Raw genomic sequence first — 14,848 nt, forward strand, 5'->3', positions numbered from 1 at the left:
GGGCTTGTGCCCAAAACTTCGATTCTCCTGTTCCTTGGATGCTGCCTGACCTGCTGCGCTTTTCCAGCAACACATTTTCAGCTACAGTCTATTGAAGGCAGAATATTTTTGGAATTTGACAGAGCAGAGGCCAGCATTTGTTGGCAAAGTGCTGAACCACGTAATGCAGTGAATTGATAAGTGAATAATTACTCATTTCTCAGTCTCGGTCTTAGGCAAGGGAAAATGTCAAACCTTCTCATAATCTGGGAGTATTGCATGCTACCTTAAAGTTGTTTTGCATATGCTTTTGGATCTCACTGATGTTATTCACTTCAATTATAATTACTTTTTAAAGCATTTAGTGATTTTTATTTAATGGAATATGCTTTGAGTTTCATTCAATTTTACATCATTCAGAATGGGAGAAGAATCAGAAGGCCCAAGCATCAAAGTCTTCATTGAGCAGTTTACGGGAAGGATAATGGATTGGAGGTTGTTTTGTCTGTGTATTTAGGGTGTGTGCATTAGTTGCCATTTCTCCTGTGCTTCTATCCCCAGATCTTCATTTCTAATGAAGTTATGAAGTTGTTTGGATTCAACCAGGAGCAGTATCAGAAGACAGGCTGGCAGAAGATGAAGACATTTGGCAGGAGAAAACGTGATCGGGTGGACAATATTTTGGTAAGTGCTTCAGTTTAGCAACTGTTCAGTATTATATTGTACCATTACATCACGACTATGAACACTGCATCCTACATCTGAATTTTCTATTATTTCAAATGGCAAATGCTTTATCTGTTTTTGGCTTACCTGTCTGGCTATACTGCATACATCCAGAAAATGCTTCAACTTTCTGATTGAATTGAAAACTTGAGTCCTCACTGGAGTAGTTTGCTGAAAATCAAGTCCTGCTATTCCTTAGTTGCCAGAAAACTTATTTAAAAATTCAGAAGTACATTGAATTCAGTGCAATTGGCAAAGTAGTGTCATGTGTACTTCTTTAAATCCCAATGTTTGATTTCACTTTCTCTCCATGTTTCTTTCAGTCCTATGATGAGTTTATGACGAAGACCCAAGCTGAACCCAGTAAAGATCTTGATGTTGGCAGCTCAAGCTCAACCAAACAGCAAATTCAAACTCTGTACTCCACTGATACTGAGAAGCTGAAGATTAAACTGTGCTCTCTGCAGAGGTGCTTTCACTAACGGATGTTAATTGTGTAACCTTATGAAGGGATGTCTCTTGTATTTCTCTTTCATATCCCAGTGGGACCCCTTTTGTCCAAATTAGTTGGTGATTAAATGGTTCTTGAGTGAAGGAGACCAGAACTTTTCCAGATAATTTACAGCAGGGAAACGTGCCTTTTGGCCCAACAGGCTATTGCGGTTATTTAGTCTCCATGCGACTCTACTCCCACTTTGTCTCATCCCATCAGTGCATCCTTTTGTATATTTCTCCCTGAGGTACTTATCTAATTTCCCCTTAAACATATTCGTGCCATTCAACTGAAGCATTCCTGGCATAAGCAAGTTCCATGTTGTCACTCTTCTCAGGGAAGAATATCTTGTTTTGAATTTCTGATTTGATTTGTTAATGTGAACTTCCTGTTCAGGTCAGCCTCACAAGTGAAAACATTTTTCTCTCCATGCAGCTCAAGCACCTTCAGCGAGGACCAGAGGCCTGACGGGAAGTTAACTTTAAAATATACAAACTTACCTCGGGGGATCAGTGTTCTTCATTTTATGGGTGGCAGTTGGAGTGGGAGGAGTGACAATGAGGACCAGAGACCCGATGGGATGATAACTTTAAAATATAAAAACTTAGCTTGGCGAACACTGAGCAGGAACGGACGTGAGACTGCTTGATAAGTGAGGCTTTTGAAGGAGCAGCAGAGTGACAGGCCACAGCGAGGCGCAGAGGACTGTTGGGTATATATTTGGGCAGCAGCTGAATCCTGATATACTACGTGTCGTGTCTCCCCCCGCCCTCTTCTCTAACCAAAGAAAAGGACTCTCGTGTGTTGCTAAGGTAAGGCTATTTCTTGTGTATCGTGTGATTGATTAAAAGTTCATTATTAGTTGGTTAGTTGAATAATATTTAACTTATAATTTTGTATAAATTAATTTAATAAGTAGAGATGGCTAGACAGGTGATGTGCTGTAGCTGTATGTTGTAGGAGTTGGCTGATCCCATTGTGAAGGGCAGTGACCACATCTGCAGCAAGTGTTGGTTGCTCAAAGAACTCTGGATCAGAATTGATGATCTGGAATCTGAGCTTCAAACACTGCGGCACATCCGGGAGGGGGAGAGTTACCTGGACGCAGTGGTTCAGGAGGCAGTCACACCCGGTAGATTAAGTAATTCAAATTCAGTTAGTGATTAGGAACAAAAGGGTGTGACTGTAAGTGAGGCAGGAAAGGGGATTCTGAGTTCAGGAGTGGAGGAGCCTCAGCCCTTGACCTTGTCCAACAGGTGTGCGATTTTTGCTCCCTGTATGGATGAGGAAAAGGGCTGTGGACAAGATGAACCAGCTGACCATGACACCATGGTTCAGAAGGCCACTCAAGAGCGGGAGCAAAACGACAAATAGTTGTTACAGGGGATTCTATAATTAGGGGGACAGATAGTATCCTTTATGAGCTGGATTGGGAGTTCCACATGGTGTGTAGCTGGACCGGTGCCAGGATGCTGGACATCTCCAACCGGCTTGAAAGGATATTGGAGCGGGAGGGAGAAGATCCAGTTGTTGTGATCCATGTTGGCACTAACAGCATAGGCAAGGGTAGGCAGGTGGGCCTGTGTGGGGAGTATCAAGCACGAGGAAGGAAATTGAAGAACAGGTCCTCGAGGGTCATAATCTCTGGATTACTGCCCGAGCCACGTGCTAATTGTCATAGGGATAAGCAAGTTAGGGAAGTAAGCATGTGGCCAGGAGATTGGTGTGGGAACGAGGGATTCCATTTCATGGGACATTGGGCAATCAGCTTTGGAACAGTGGTGATCTGTACCGATGAGACAGTCTCCACCTGAACCGATCTGGAACCAGTTTTCTGGTGAAAAGGATAAATAGGGTGGTCACTTGGACTTTAAACTTATGAGTCTGAGGGAAGGGAAAGGAAAAGCAACAGGGAGTATGGAGTCAAGTAGAACGATAAGCAACAGGTTAGCATGTGTGCAGAGTTTCAGTTCAAGGCAGACCAGGAATGAAGCAAAAACGAAGGATAACTTTGGACATATTAGTAGAGATGTTGGAAATCATGAGGATAAGAAAATTAGCATTAAGGCACTTTACCTGAATGCTCATAGTATTCGTAACAAAGTAGATGAATTAACAGCACAAATCATCATGATTGATGATGATGTGGTAAGCATCACAGAGACGTGGTTGCAGGGGGTTTAGGACTGGCAGTTAAACATCCAAGGATTTACAACTTATCGAAAAGAGAGGGAGGTGGGCAGAGGGTGCAGGGTTGCCTTTTTAGTTCAAAATGAAATTAAATCCATGGCACTGAATGACATAGGATCAGATGATGTGGAGTCGAAGAACCACAAAGGCAAAAAAAACAGAATGGGAGTTACGTACTGACCTCACAGCAGTGGTCAGGACTTGGGGCACAAGGTGTACCAGGAAATAGATAAGGCATGTCAGAATGGCAAGGTCAAGTGACCATGGGGTACTTGAATATGCAAATGACCTAGTTGAATAATGTTGCCGGTGGATCCAAACAAAGGATATTCATGGAATGCTTACCGGATGTCTTTTTGGAACAGCTTGTGATGGAGCCCTCGAGGGAGCAGGCTATTCTGAACTTAGTTTTATGTAATGAGCCAGACTTCATAAAAGATCTTAAAGTCAGGGAGCACGTAGGAGGCAGCGATCATAATATGGTAGAGTTCAGGCTGCAGTTTGAAAGAGAGAAGGCAAAATCGGATGTAATGGTGTTACAGTTAAATAAAGGTAATTACAGGGGCATGAGAGAGGAACTGAGGAAAATCAACTGGAAGCAGAGCCTTGTGGGCAAGACAGGAGAGCAACAATGGCAGGAGTTTCTGGGTGTTTCCAGATGGGGGGAGGTGGATTTAGAGAGCCATGACTGACAAAGGAAGTCAGGAAATGTATCAAAGAAAAATAGAGAGCCTATGAAGTGGCCGGGAAGACTGGGAAATCAGAAGATTGGGAAGACTACAAAAACAAACAGAGGATAACAAAGAGAGAAATAAGGAAGGAGAGGATCAAATATGAAGGTAAGCTCACCAGTAATATTAGAAATGTTAGTGAAAGTTGTTTTCAATACATAAGAAACAGACGAATGGCAAAAGTAGAAATTGAGCTGTTCCAAATTGATGCAGGAAGGCTAGAGATGGGAGTTAATAGCTGAAGAACTTAATAAGTACTTTGTGTCAGTCTTCACAGTGGAAGACATGAGTAATATACCAACAATTAAGAAAAATCAGGGAGTAGAGTTGAGTATGGTTGCCATTACAAAAGAGAAAGTGCGAGAAAAGCTAAAAGGTCTAAAAATTGATAAATCTCCTGGCCCGATGGGCCACATCCTAGCGTTCTGGGGGAAGTGGCTAAGGAAATAGAGAAGGCATTGGTTGTGATCTTTCAAAAATCAATAGAGTCAGGGAAAGTCCCAGATGATTGGAAAATCGCTGTTGTAACCCCCTTGTCCAAGAAGGATCAAGGCAAAAGATGGAAACTTATAGGCCGATTAGCCTAACAAAATTCTTGAATATGTTGTTAAGGATGATGTTTCTAAATTCTTGGAAGTGCAGGGTCAAATTAGAAAGAGTCCGCATTGATTTAGTAAGGGGAGATCGTACCTGACAAACCTGTTCGAATTCTTTGAAGACGTAACAAGTAGGTTAGACCAGGGAAACCCAGTGGATGTTATCCATCTCTACTTCCAAAAGGCCTTTGGTAAGGTGCCTCATGGGAGGCTGCTGAGTAAGGTGAGGGCCCATGGTGTTTGAGGTGAGCTACTGGCATGGATTGAGGATTGGCGGTCTGAAAGAAAACAGAGAGTTGGGATAAAAGGTTCTTTTTCGGAATGGCAGCTGGTGACAAGTGGTGTCCCGCAGGATTCAGTGTTGGGGCTGCAGCTGTTCACTTTTATATTAATGATCTGGATGAAGGGAGCTGGGGGCTTTCTGGTAAAGTTCACCGATGATAAGTAGTTAGGTGGACAGGCAGGATGTTCTGAGGAGGTGGGGAGGCTGCAGAAAGATTTAGACAGTTTTGGAGGGTGGTCTAGGAAATGGCTGATGAAATTCAACGTGTGTAAATGCAAGGCCTTGCACTTTGAAAAAAAGAATACAGGCATGGGCTATTTTCTAAACGGTGAGAAAATTCCTTAAGCCAAAGTACAAAGGGATCTGGGAGTGCTAGTCCAGGATTCTCTCAAGGTTGACTTATAGATTGAGTCCGTAGTTAAGAAAGCAAATGTAATGTTGTCATTTATCTCAAGAGGGTTGGAATATAAAAGCATCGATGTGCTTCTGAGACTTGATAAAGCTCTAGTTAAACCCCATTTAGAATGCTGTGTCCAATTTTGTGCCCCACACCTCAGGAAGGACATACTGGCACCAGCAGAGACTCTCATGGACGATCCCTGGAATGGTAGGCTTAACATATGATGAACTGCTGAGGAGCCTGGTATTGTATTCATTAGAGTTTAGAAGGTTGAGGGGAGATCTAATAGAAACTTACAAGATAACGCATGGATTAGAAAGGGTGGAAGCTCGGAAGTTGTTCCCGTTAGGCAGGGAAACTAGGGCCCGTGCGCACAGCCTTAGAATGAGAGGGCGTCAATTTAGAATGTAAATGAGGAGACATTTCTTCAGCCAGAATTTATTGCCATGGAGCACAGTGGAGGCTGGGATGTTGGGTGTCTTCAAGGCAGAGATTGATAAATTCTTGATCCCACAAGGAATTAAGGGCTATGGAGAGAGTGCGGGTAAGTAGAGTTGAAATGCCCATCAGCCATGATTAAATGGCAGAGTGGACTCAATGGGCCAAATGGCCTTACTTCCACTACTCTGTCTTATGGTCTTCATTTTTAAACTTCTTTATCAAATCTCATTTTTAAAGTTCTCTATCCAGTCACTAGTTTATACAGTTAATGGTCGGGCCCTGGGCGTGTTGCTGAACGAAGAGACCTTGGGATGCATAGTTCCTTGAAAGTGGAGTTGCAGGTAGAGAGGGTGGTGAAGAAGGTATTTGGAATGCTTGCCTTCAATGGTCAGAACATTGACTGTAGTGGTTGAAGTGATATGTTGCAGCTGTACAGAACGTTAGTGAGGCCTCGCCTAGAATACTGCATACAGTTCTGATCGCCTTTCTATAGGAAGGATGTTAAATCTGAGAGAGTGCAGAAAAGGTTTACAAGGATGTTGCCGGGGCTGAGTTGCAGGGAGAGGCTGAATAGGCTGAAGTATTTTTCCCATGGAGCATTGGAGGCTGAAGGGTTTTTGTAGAGGTTTATGAAATCATGACGGGTATGGATAGGGTGAGTAGCCAAGATTTTTTTCCCAGGGCAGGAATGTTGAAAACTAGAGGGCATAGGTTTAAGGTGAGAGGGAAAGATTTAAAAAGGGCCTGACGGATAACTTTTCAGGCAGAGGGAGCTGCACACATGGAATGAGCTGCCAGAGTGGTGGAGAGGGGTACAATTACAACCTGTACCTTTTAAAAGGCATTGGGATGGGTACATGAATAGGAAGGGTTGAGAAGGATTGGGCCAAATGCTGGCAAACTGGGACTAGGTCACGTTGGGATATCTGGTTGGTGTGGATGAGCTGTGTCTGTTGTACAACTGACTCGATGACCTCATGCATTTTGACGTCAATGCTGAATCAACCTTTTGAGATAAACTATTTCATGGTCAGAGCTATCTGGAGTTTCATGTCTTTTTTTAAAAAAATGCATTTGTAATGAAGTCGATCTGTTTACTCTGTATGTGAAAAAGAAAGAATGGATCATTATTTTTAAAGAGGAAATGATGGCTGAAGGTTGTACACTTGCTGCTGCAGAATATTATATGTTCATATAGAATATAATTAGTTCTATTGGGTGACTTTTTGAGATGTGCCTTAAAGCAGTCTAGTGGGTGAAAGATTTCTGCGAAGTATTGAGTATTGTTGGAATAGAGAACTGCCACATATACTGTGATCCGACCCCCATGCTGTAAGTTTTCAAACAATTAAATCACTGCCCATTCATATTCAATCCCCTTTTGTACATGAAATGTGACCTTTGTTTTGCTTCCCACTTCCCTATCTCTATCGACTGAGGATCTGAATCCTGAATGCAGACTGAGGTAACCAGTTGTTGTCAGGAACAACCACTTCACACATGCTCTTACGAACTAAAATGCGAACAAAATGGCTTCTTAATGCAAATAATATGACAAAATGGCTTCTAGGCTGCAAATTGACAATTCTGCTAAAAGCTGCATAAAATGGCTTTTTACGCTGTTATAGTCCATAGTTGACTAATCACAGTCTGCCTCAACAGAGATTAGCAGACAATGCTTCCTTTACAGCATAGAAATAACTAGACTAGATGATACATTACTGGCCAATCTAACTAACCTTCCCCTTTTGTACATGATGCAAAGGTGCAAAGATTCGGTTAGTGAGATAAGAGTGGCTTAAGTGTTGGAAAATAAAGTTGGTTCCCAGGAAATATCATTGGACCAAGTTGCTGTCAGTTAAGATTATTTCGAACTTGATTGGTAATTGTCTGAATGTACTATGCGATAATGGCTTGTACCTTTCTTTAAGAAAAGTATAAACATATCTTTGTTTTAAGCCATGCGTGCAGCTCCTCTGAGGAACACGGAAGTGTATAACCTCTGTGTTTCTGGGCGATCTGTGCCCAGCCATATGAAAAATAAAGAATGAAGTCTTAAAGAACCAGACAGAATGTGAGTGCTTATTGACCAATCACGGAACAGAACCCCACCCCCCCACCCCCGTCCACTGGGGTCCAGTGGTCCTATGACTCGGACTCAGTACGGACAGATTATGGGGAAGCGGTGTAAGTGCCTTGAGTCCTCCGCGATTGAGTGTAGAGGAATCAGCCAGCCAGGTGTGAGTATTTTGTCCGTTTGGTTTCCCTCTCATTCCCGCCTCAGGCGACTGACTGTGTGGAGTTTGCACATTCTCCCCGTGTCTGCGTGGGTTTCCTCCGGGTGCTCCGGTTTCCTCCCACAGTCCAAAGATGTGCAGGTCAGGTGAATTGGTCATGCTAAATTGCCTGTAGTGTTAGGTAAGGGATAAATGTAGGGGTATGGGTGGGTTGCGCTTTGGCGGGGCGGTGTGGACTTGTTGGGCCGAAGGGCCTGTTTCCACACTGTAAGTAATCTAATCTAATCTAATTAGTGGTTCACTTGACCCCTCGCTGCTTACCAGGGATCGGCCTTAGTAAGAATTAATTCAGGAAAGATTAAAGAGGAGGTGGGGACACCCACAAACAGGTCGGGGACCTGTGGATCCAAAATAGAGTCCAGGACACTTTTTTTTAAAAAGAAGAGAGGAGTCGGGGACTCGGATTCGGTTGGATTGGTGTTGTCTAAATTAATTCTGAAATTGTTCTGTGAAAGACGAAGCAAAGAAGTATCGCGATATAACAAAACTGTCGGATTTTAGAATGTCGAGAATGTTTGGCAAAAATCATTAGTCTTGTTGTTCAATGTTGGGTTGTTGATTAGTGAAAGTTTCAGAACGATCTGAAGCATGGCTGCTTTAATTGGTTGCTAACAAAAGAATGCAAATATACCTTACTGGCCAGTTCAAGGAATTCTGCATGTGATTGGGAGATCCCAAATGCTGTGTGCCAGCCCTGATGGGGTTGATTAGGACCAGGATACCCACTGGGGGCGTAACCTACCTCAGAGGCTCACCCAGCGATCTGATCAAAATCACCAGTGACAAAAATCACACTGAGGCCCAAGTGCTCTCCTGTCCTGAGCATGTCAGCAGGAGGGAATGAATGAAGGGAAGAAGCTTTCTCGAAGTGTTTCACCAAGTATCAGTGTGGATGATGAAATCAGTGAGCGACTGGGTGAGAAATACTCTCCCAGCTGTGGTAGCATACATTCAGAACAACTTGTAGACTTGAAATCACCAACTGAGAAGAGCAAAGTGATGCCAGCAATGAGGAACAGACTCCCACGCCATCACACTGTCTCTGTCCGTGTCACACTCAAACAGCCATGTTGCCTGAAACCGATGAGCTGCCTGAATTCCAAATTGGTGCAAGAAGTTTAGTTAGTAGCATCCAACCAGGGACACTTCGCTTCAAGGGCAGGACTAACTTTGCCAATGGCTTTTGGACTGGTGCGGGGCTGGATACGACAGAAGGCCGTAATAATGGGATGTGATGGAGGTTGAGCCAGAGCTTTCAAAAGAATTAGCAGAACTGCCGGCGGAAGAGTTTGGTCGAAGTAATACTCCTGGAGGGCAAGTAGACTTTAAGCTCTGTCCATTTAAAAACAACTTGAATGATCAAAATGCAAGTAATCAGTTTTCTGAACCAAGTAAGTTTGACTTGCTGCACCTTATTAATGAATCTAGCAAGGCAGTGGAAACTTTTGGAGATGACCAAAATTGAAAAGAGAGCTTGTCCAAGTCTGGTGAGGAGGAACGGTTGGCAAACTTGAGTGAGACCAGAATGAAGAAACATGAACTGGAATGATGTGTTCATAGAGAAGGCATCCAAGGAAGTACTGGAGACAGAAACCAAAATCAATACCAATGTGTCTGTGTGTTCTTCCAGTGCACAATGGGAGAAGTTTTCACTAAATATCCATGAGAACTTTTCAACTCTTCTGTTGGATTTACTGAACATGGAAAAGGACCAACTTGAGGCTCAATTTAAAGTACCATTCCTCGAGCCTGAATCTGAGGAAATCCATGAGGAGCACATGGACAATGGACATTAAAAGAGAGGAACCCAAGGACAATTGTGAGGACAGTGAAGACTTGAACGGAGATGATCTGAAGAGCAGTGACTCAAAGGCCAATTCTTTGGTTGATATGATACAGGTAGACAATCCTTTAACCTGAATCCCGAAATCCGAAAAGCTCCAAAGTCCAAAGTTGTTTTTGTGAAGTTATTTCCTCATTAACATGGTTGTTTGGCGTATCACTCAGATGTGACGTGGTGGGGGGAGCAGCACTGGCAAACCGCAATTCTGTTTCATCGCCCCATTTTACAGAGTGAGTATGCTCCTCCGGTATGATTTTTAATCATTTCACCATCAAACTGTCACTTATTCTGAAATTTGAAGAGTTCTAAATTCCGAGAACCAGCTGGTTCCGAGCATTTCAGATAAAGGATTGTGCACCTGAGCTATCTCCCTTTATCAAGGACACTGTTGAACAATTGCATGAAATCACAAAGTCTCGAGCTGAGAAGATCCAATTTCCTAATCAAGGATTACAGTTCAAATTGGATGTTGAATCCTGACCCACGTCACCTTCCAAGGATCGAGAGGAGGAACACAAGACGGTTATCCAATTGGAGACATCTGAAAGAGCTGACAGTGATGATGATAAGGAGGAGGTATTATCTCCAGATCTTTGTCCTCGACCTGCAAATATTAATTTTGAACCTGTTTTGGGATGGATTTGAATTTCAAGAATTGGAAATGTGTTATTGGTCTTGAAGCATTGATGAAATTGTTATATTAATGATTCCAGAGTTTCTTAAATTCCCATGTTTTAACATACTTACAGGATTGTCATTGTTTCTGTGACAATATGTCAAAATACAACTCCATTTTTTTCAGGCACATTTTGCAGGTCTCATTTTCAGAAATTACCCTGAGTGTTCCCCTTTACTAAGGACCCTTTACAAAAAGACTGTTAAATGGTTAACAAATGTATTTTTAAAGCTCAGGAAGACCACTTGGGATACTTTGCAACTTTGTAAAGATGATTTTTTCCACCACCTTGATCAAGTCAACTATTTTTAAAAATCGAAAACGAGTATAAAGCATTTCTCCTGACTCCATTAACTGAATTGTGTATTCAGTTTGAGTACTCAGTCCGATAAAATATACTGTTTAATGTCACTCCATGTGGAAACCTTAACTTTCATTACATGGCTGAGAATAAATTGGAAATGAATTCCAGCCTGTGTCCAACCCATCAGACATGCTCTGAGATATAAAAAGAAGGTTCTTGTTTGTTTGTTTCCCCGTTTTCATGTTTTGATTTCAGTTTTGTTCCTGACTTTCAGTTTCTCGATTGACCAACAGTCTGTGTACTTTGCAACAGGGCGGCCCAGTGTTTGGCACAAGTGGGCAGGAAGAATTGGCCAAACGCCTGGCAGAGTTGGATTTGAGTCATGAGGCACTCGATGACTTGGTAGATGACCAAAATTCGTTTGATGAGGACTTTGGGCTGAGCTGTAGCAAAGTGCAGCAGCCAGTACAGGAGGCCCCGTCTCCAAAGGATGTGCCTCTGAAAATCCAAAGGGAACCTTACTTTTCTGTGGCTCCTGATGCTTTAGAGGTTGAGAAGATGGTTCATGCAGTGGCTGAGGAAGTTGAAGGAACTTGACCACGATCCAGGAGATCTACAAATACCCCAGACTATCTTGAGAATAATAAACGGAAAGGTGTAGAGAATGTGAGCAAAAGAGTTTTTTTGTGAGGTGAGCTTCAGCTTTTGCGTTTGAACACAAAATTATTTTTTCTCAATTAAGCAAGAAAGGTATGAGTTAATAGTGCTCCCCAGCAGCTCTGATTGATGATATGCATAACAGAGCATGTTAAAAACATTATCTCAATCCTGATGACAGCTTTGAATTCAATTTCCCATTTTGCCCCTTCCCTAAAAGTCCAAAGCCCCTTTCTCCTCCACTGTTTGTCCTCTCCCATTGTTAATTTATCATCATCAACCACCTCCTCATCCTGTTATTCACTAAATCCCATCTATCACCACTTTGCCAACTCTGAGAATCTATATTTTCTGTTTCTATTTAATAATATATGGTGTCTCTTCCAGTCACTCATTTTTTTTAATTCTTCTGTATCATCTGTCTTTCTCTTGGTTGATAATACAACATTTAATTATTAATCATCTTCTTAAAACTTTCCAGAATCTTGATCTTCCACAGGTCACTCCATAATTTTCCGATGAAGAAAGCCTTAAAGGTTGCACTTTTCAGTCTGAATTTGTGCTGTGTTGAGGTTCCCAAAATTGACCAAAATATTCTCTCAGATCTTATGCAACTTAATGGCTTAAATCATTTGTGTGCAGTTGGAAGTGTCAGTTTTTTTTAAAATGGGCATATCTATCACTTTAAATGGCCTGTATGTTTGATTACTTTGTGGCCTTTATCTCTGATCTGATTAGGATCTTGCCATTTCAGGTGTAATTCCTTTTCTTATCCACTCAATGTATGACTTCATCTCACTCTCAACTTCAATTCCATCTTCCGGGAAATATTCTTCTGTATCTGTTACTGCATTACAATTCCATCTCTGTCCCTTCAACCCAAGTTGGAATCGTTTAGTTTCCTTCTCTTAATTCCCAAGTCAAGATTGTGTTTATTACTATAACAATTAAGGGCAATCTGAGCATGGGCTCATGTGGGTCCCTTCCATTCTCCACACCTTTCTAGTGTGAAGTCTTTATTTTACCCCGAACTTTGCATTTTCCCAACCACCTCTATCCATTTGACTATGCTCCCCTTCATTTGAGGTGCTCTTGAGTTTTGCCATTGGTCTCCTCAGAAGCAACTCTTGAAATAATTTCTGAAAATCCATGTAAACCATGTGCACTTTTTTCGTACTAATCTGCTTTTTTTTAATACATCCTTGTCAAATTATTTGATAGTTCACAACCTGCTAATTAGAAATTCATGCTAATTGCTCCTGATTAGCTACTGTCTCTTGAAGTGCTTGTATTTATCTCCATATTTTTAACTCTTAATTTACCAACAAATGAAGCAAAACTAACTGATTGAGAAATTCCTATTTTTCTTATTTTGATCGAGGAGTTAGCTGCCCGACAATCCTCTGGTCAACTTTTAGGAGGTAATAATTGGAGCCAAGATAGTTTGCTTTCTATTTCCAGCATATCCCACAGATGTCATTCATTTTGTTTCAAAGATTTGCCTCATTTTATGTTGTGGTGCCTTCCTTAGTATTATATTAGTAAGCTTGTCGAATACATCTGCACCTACCCTTAGTCGTTCTGCAATCCTATTAAACCCCTTCTTGAATCTCTCTTTTGCCTTCTCTCCTGCAATCAATGATATTCTAAATTTATCCTTCATTCAGATCGTGGAGCAAACAGTTGCTACTTTATATATTTTGAACAGTATTCCTTTTTATTTTCCATGTAGCGATCTAACGAGCTTTTTTTTGGGGAGGGGAGGGCGTATCTAATGTAATTTTTTCTCCGTTACCCTTTTACTTCTTCCAGCTTGTATTTAACGTGACGAGAGAAATTCTCACTGAGATGTTTTCTGAAGACCCCAGTGCCAGCCAAGCCCCATGGATGAAGCCAAGCCGAATTAGCTCTGCTTTCTTCAAACGAGTGAGGAATTTAAATGAAGTGAAGGTAATAATTCCATGTAATCCTTTTGCCCTACTTTTCAGTAATAATATTGCAAATGCACTGCTAGTTGGAGCCTCGGATGCTGCCTGACCTGCTGTGCTTTTCCAGCACTGCTCTAATCTAGACTCTGGTTTCCACCATCTGCAGTCCTTGTTTTTACCTGGAGCTAAAATATGTAGATTGTGTAAGTGAGTGACTCAATTTGTAAACAGTGGCCACTATCCTGACTTGGAATTCTGCCACTGCTTCTTGCAAGTCCTTCCCTAATGAGATTGTCGGTCTTGGTTAGCACCATCTTGTTAAGATTAGAGTGGTGCTGGTGTAGCATAGCAGGTCAGACAGCATCTAAAGAGCAGGAAAAATCAACGTTTCGGGCAAAAGCTTTTCATTCTCCGATGCTGCCTGACCTGCTGTGCAACGCCAGCACCACTCTAATCTTGACTCTGATCTCCAGCAACTGCAGTACCCACTTCCATCTACCATTTTCTCAAGGACAACTAGGAAGGGGCAATAAATGCTAGCCCACATTTATATAAACGCCCACATTCCATGAATGAAGAAAAAAATTACTCAAAGCTCATTGAGCACCAAGGAACTCCATTTTAATTCTAAACTCCTCAATGAACATTTTTTAAATGACTCCTAGGGTCTGGGCATCGCCGGCTCGCCAGCCTTTATTGACCGATTCTAGTTGATTTTGAGAACCTGGTGAGCTATCTTTTGTAACCACTGCAGTCCATGTACTGTAGGTAGACCCACAAAGTCCTAAAGGGGGGAAATTCCAGGGATTTGATACAGCAATCCTGAAGAACCAGTGATATTTTTCTAAATCAGAATGGTGCATGGCTTGGAGGGGCTTTTGCAAGTGACAGTCCTGTGTATCTGCTGTTCTTGTCCTTCTAAATCTAAATGGTCATAGATTTGGGAGGATCTGGCTAAAGATCTTTGAATTTCTGCAATGCATCTTGTAGATTGTACACACTGCTGCTACTGAGTGGAGGGTGGTGGAGGGCCTGGCTGCTTGCAGATGTGGTGCCAATCAAGTGGGCTGCTTTGTCTTGGATGTGGCGAGCTTATTGTGTGTTACTGGAGCTGCACTCATCCAGGCAAGTGGGGCGTATTCCATCAGACTCCTGACTTGTGCTTTGTACTCGGTGGATTTGCTATGGGGATTCAGGAGGTGAGTTATACACCACAGTATTCCAAGTCTCTGATCTGCCCTTGTAGCCCACAGTATTTATATGATGAGTCCAGATGAGTTTCTGGTCCATGGTAACCCCCATGA

At 42.2% G+C, this 14,848-nt stretch overlaps 1 pseudogene; it reads left to right on the forward strand.

Moving 5' to 3' along the window:
- LOC148149255 (centrosome-associated protein 350-like) overlaps positions 1-14,848 on the forward strand; it is a 1,171,865-nt pseudogene that overhangs the window by 1,140,582 nt on the left and 16,435 nt on the right.

This window comes from Chiloscyllium plagiosum, unplaced genomic scaffold (genome assembly GCF_037043375.1).
Source record: "Chiloscyllium plagiosum isolate Xiang-an unplaced genomic scaffold, Cpla_swu_hap1 HiC_scaffold_9, whole genome shotgun sequence".
Classification (NCBI taxonomy): Eukaryota; Metazoa; Chordata; class Chondrichthyes; order Orectolobiformes; family Hemiscylliidae; genus Chiloscyllium; species Chiloscyllium plagiosum.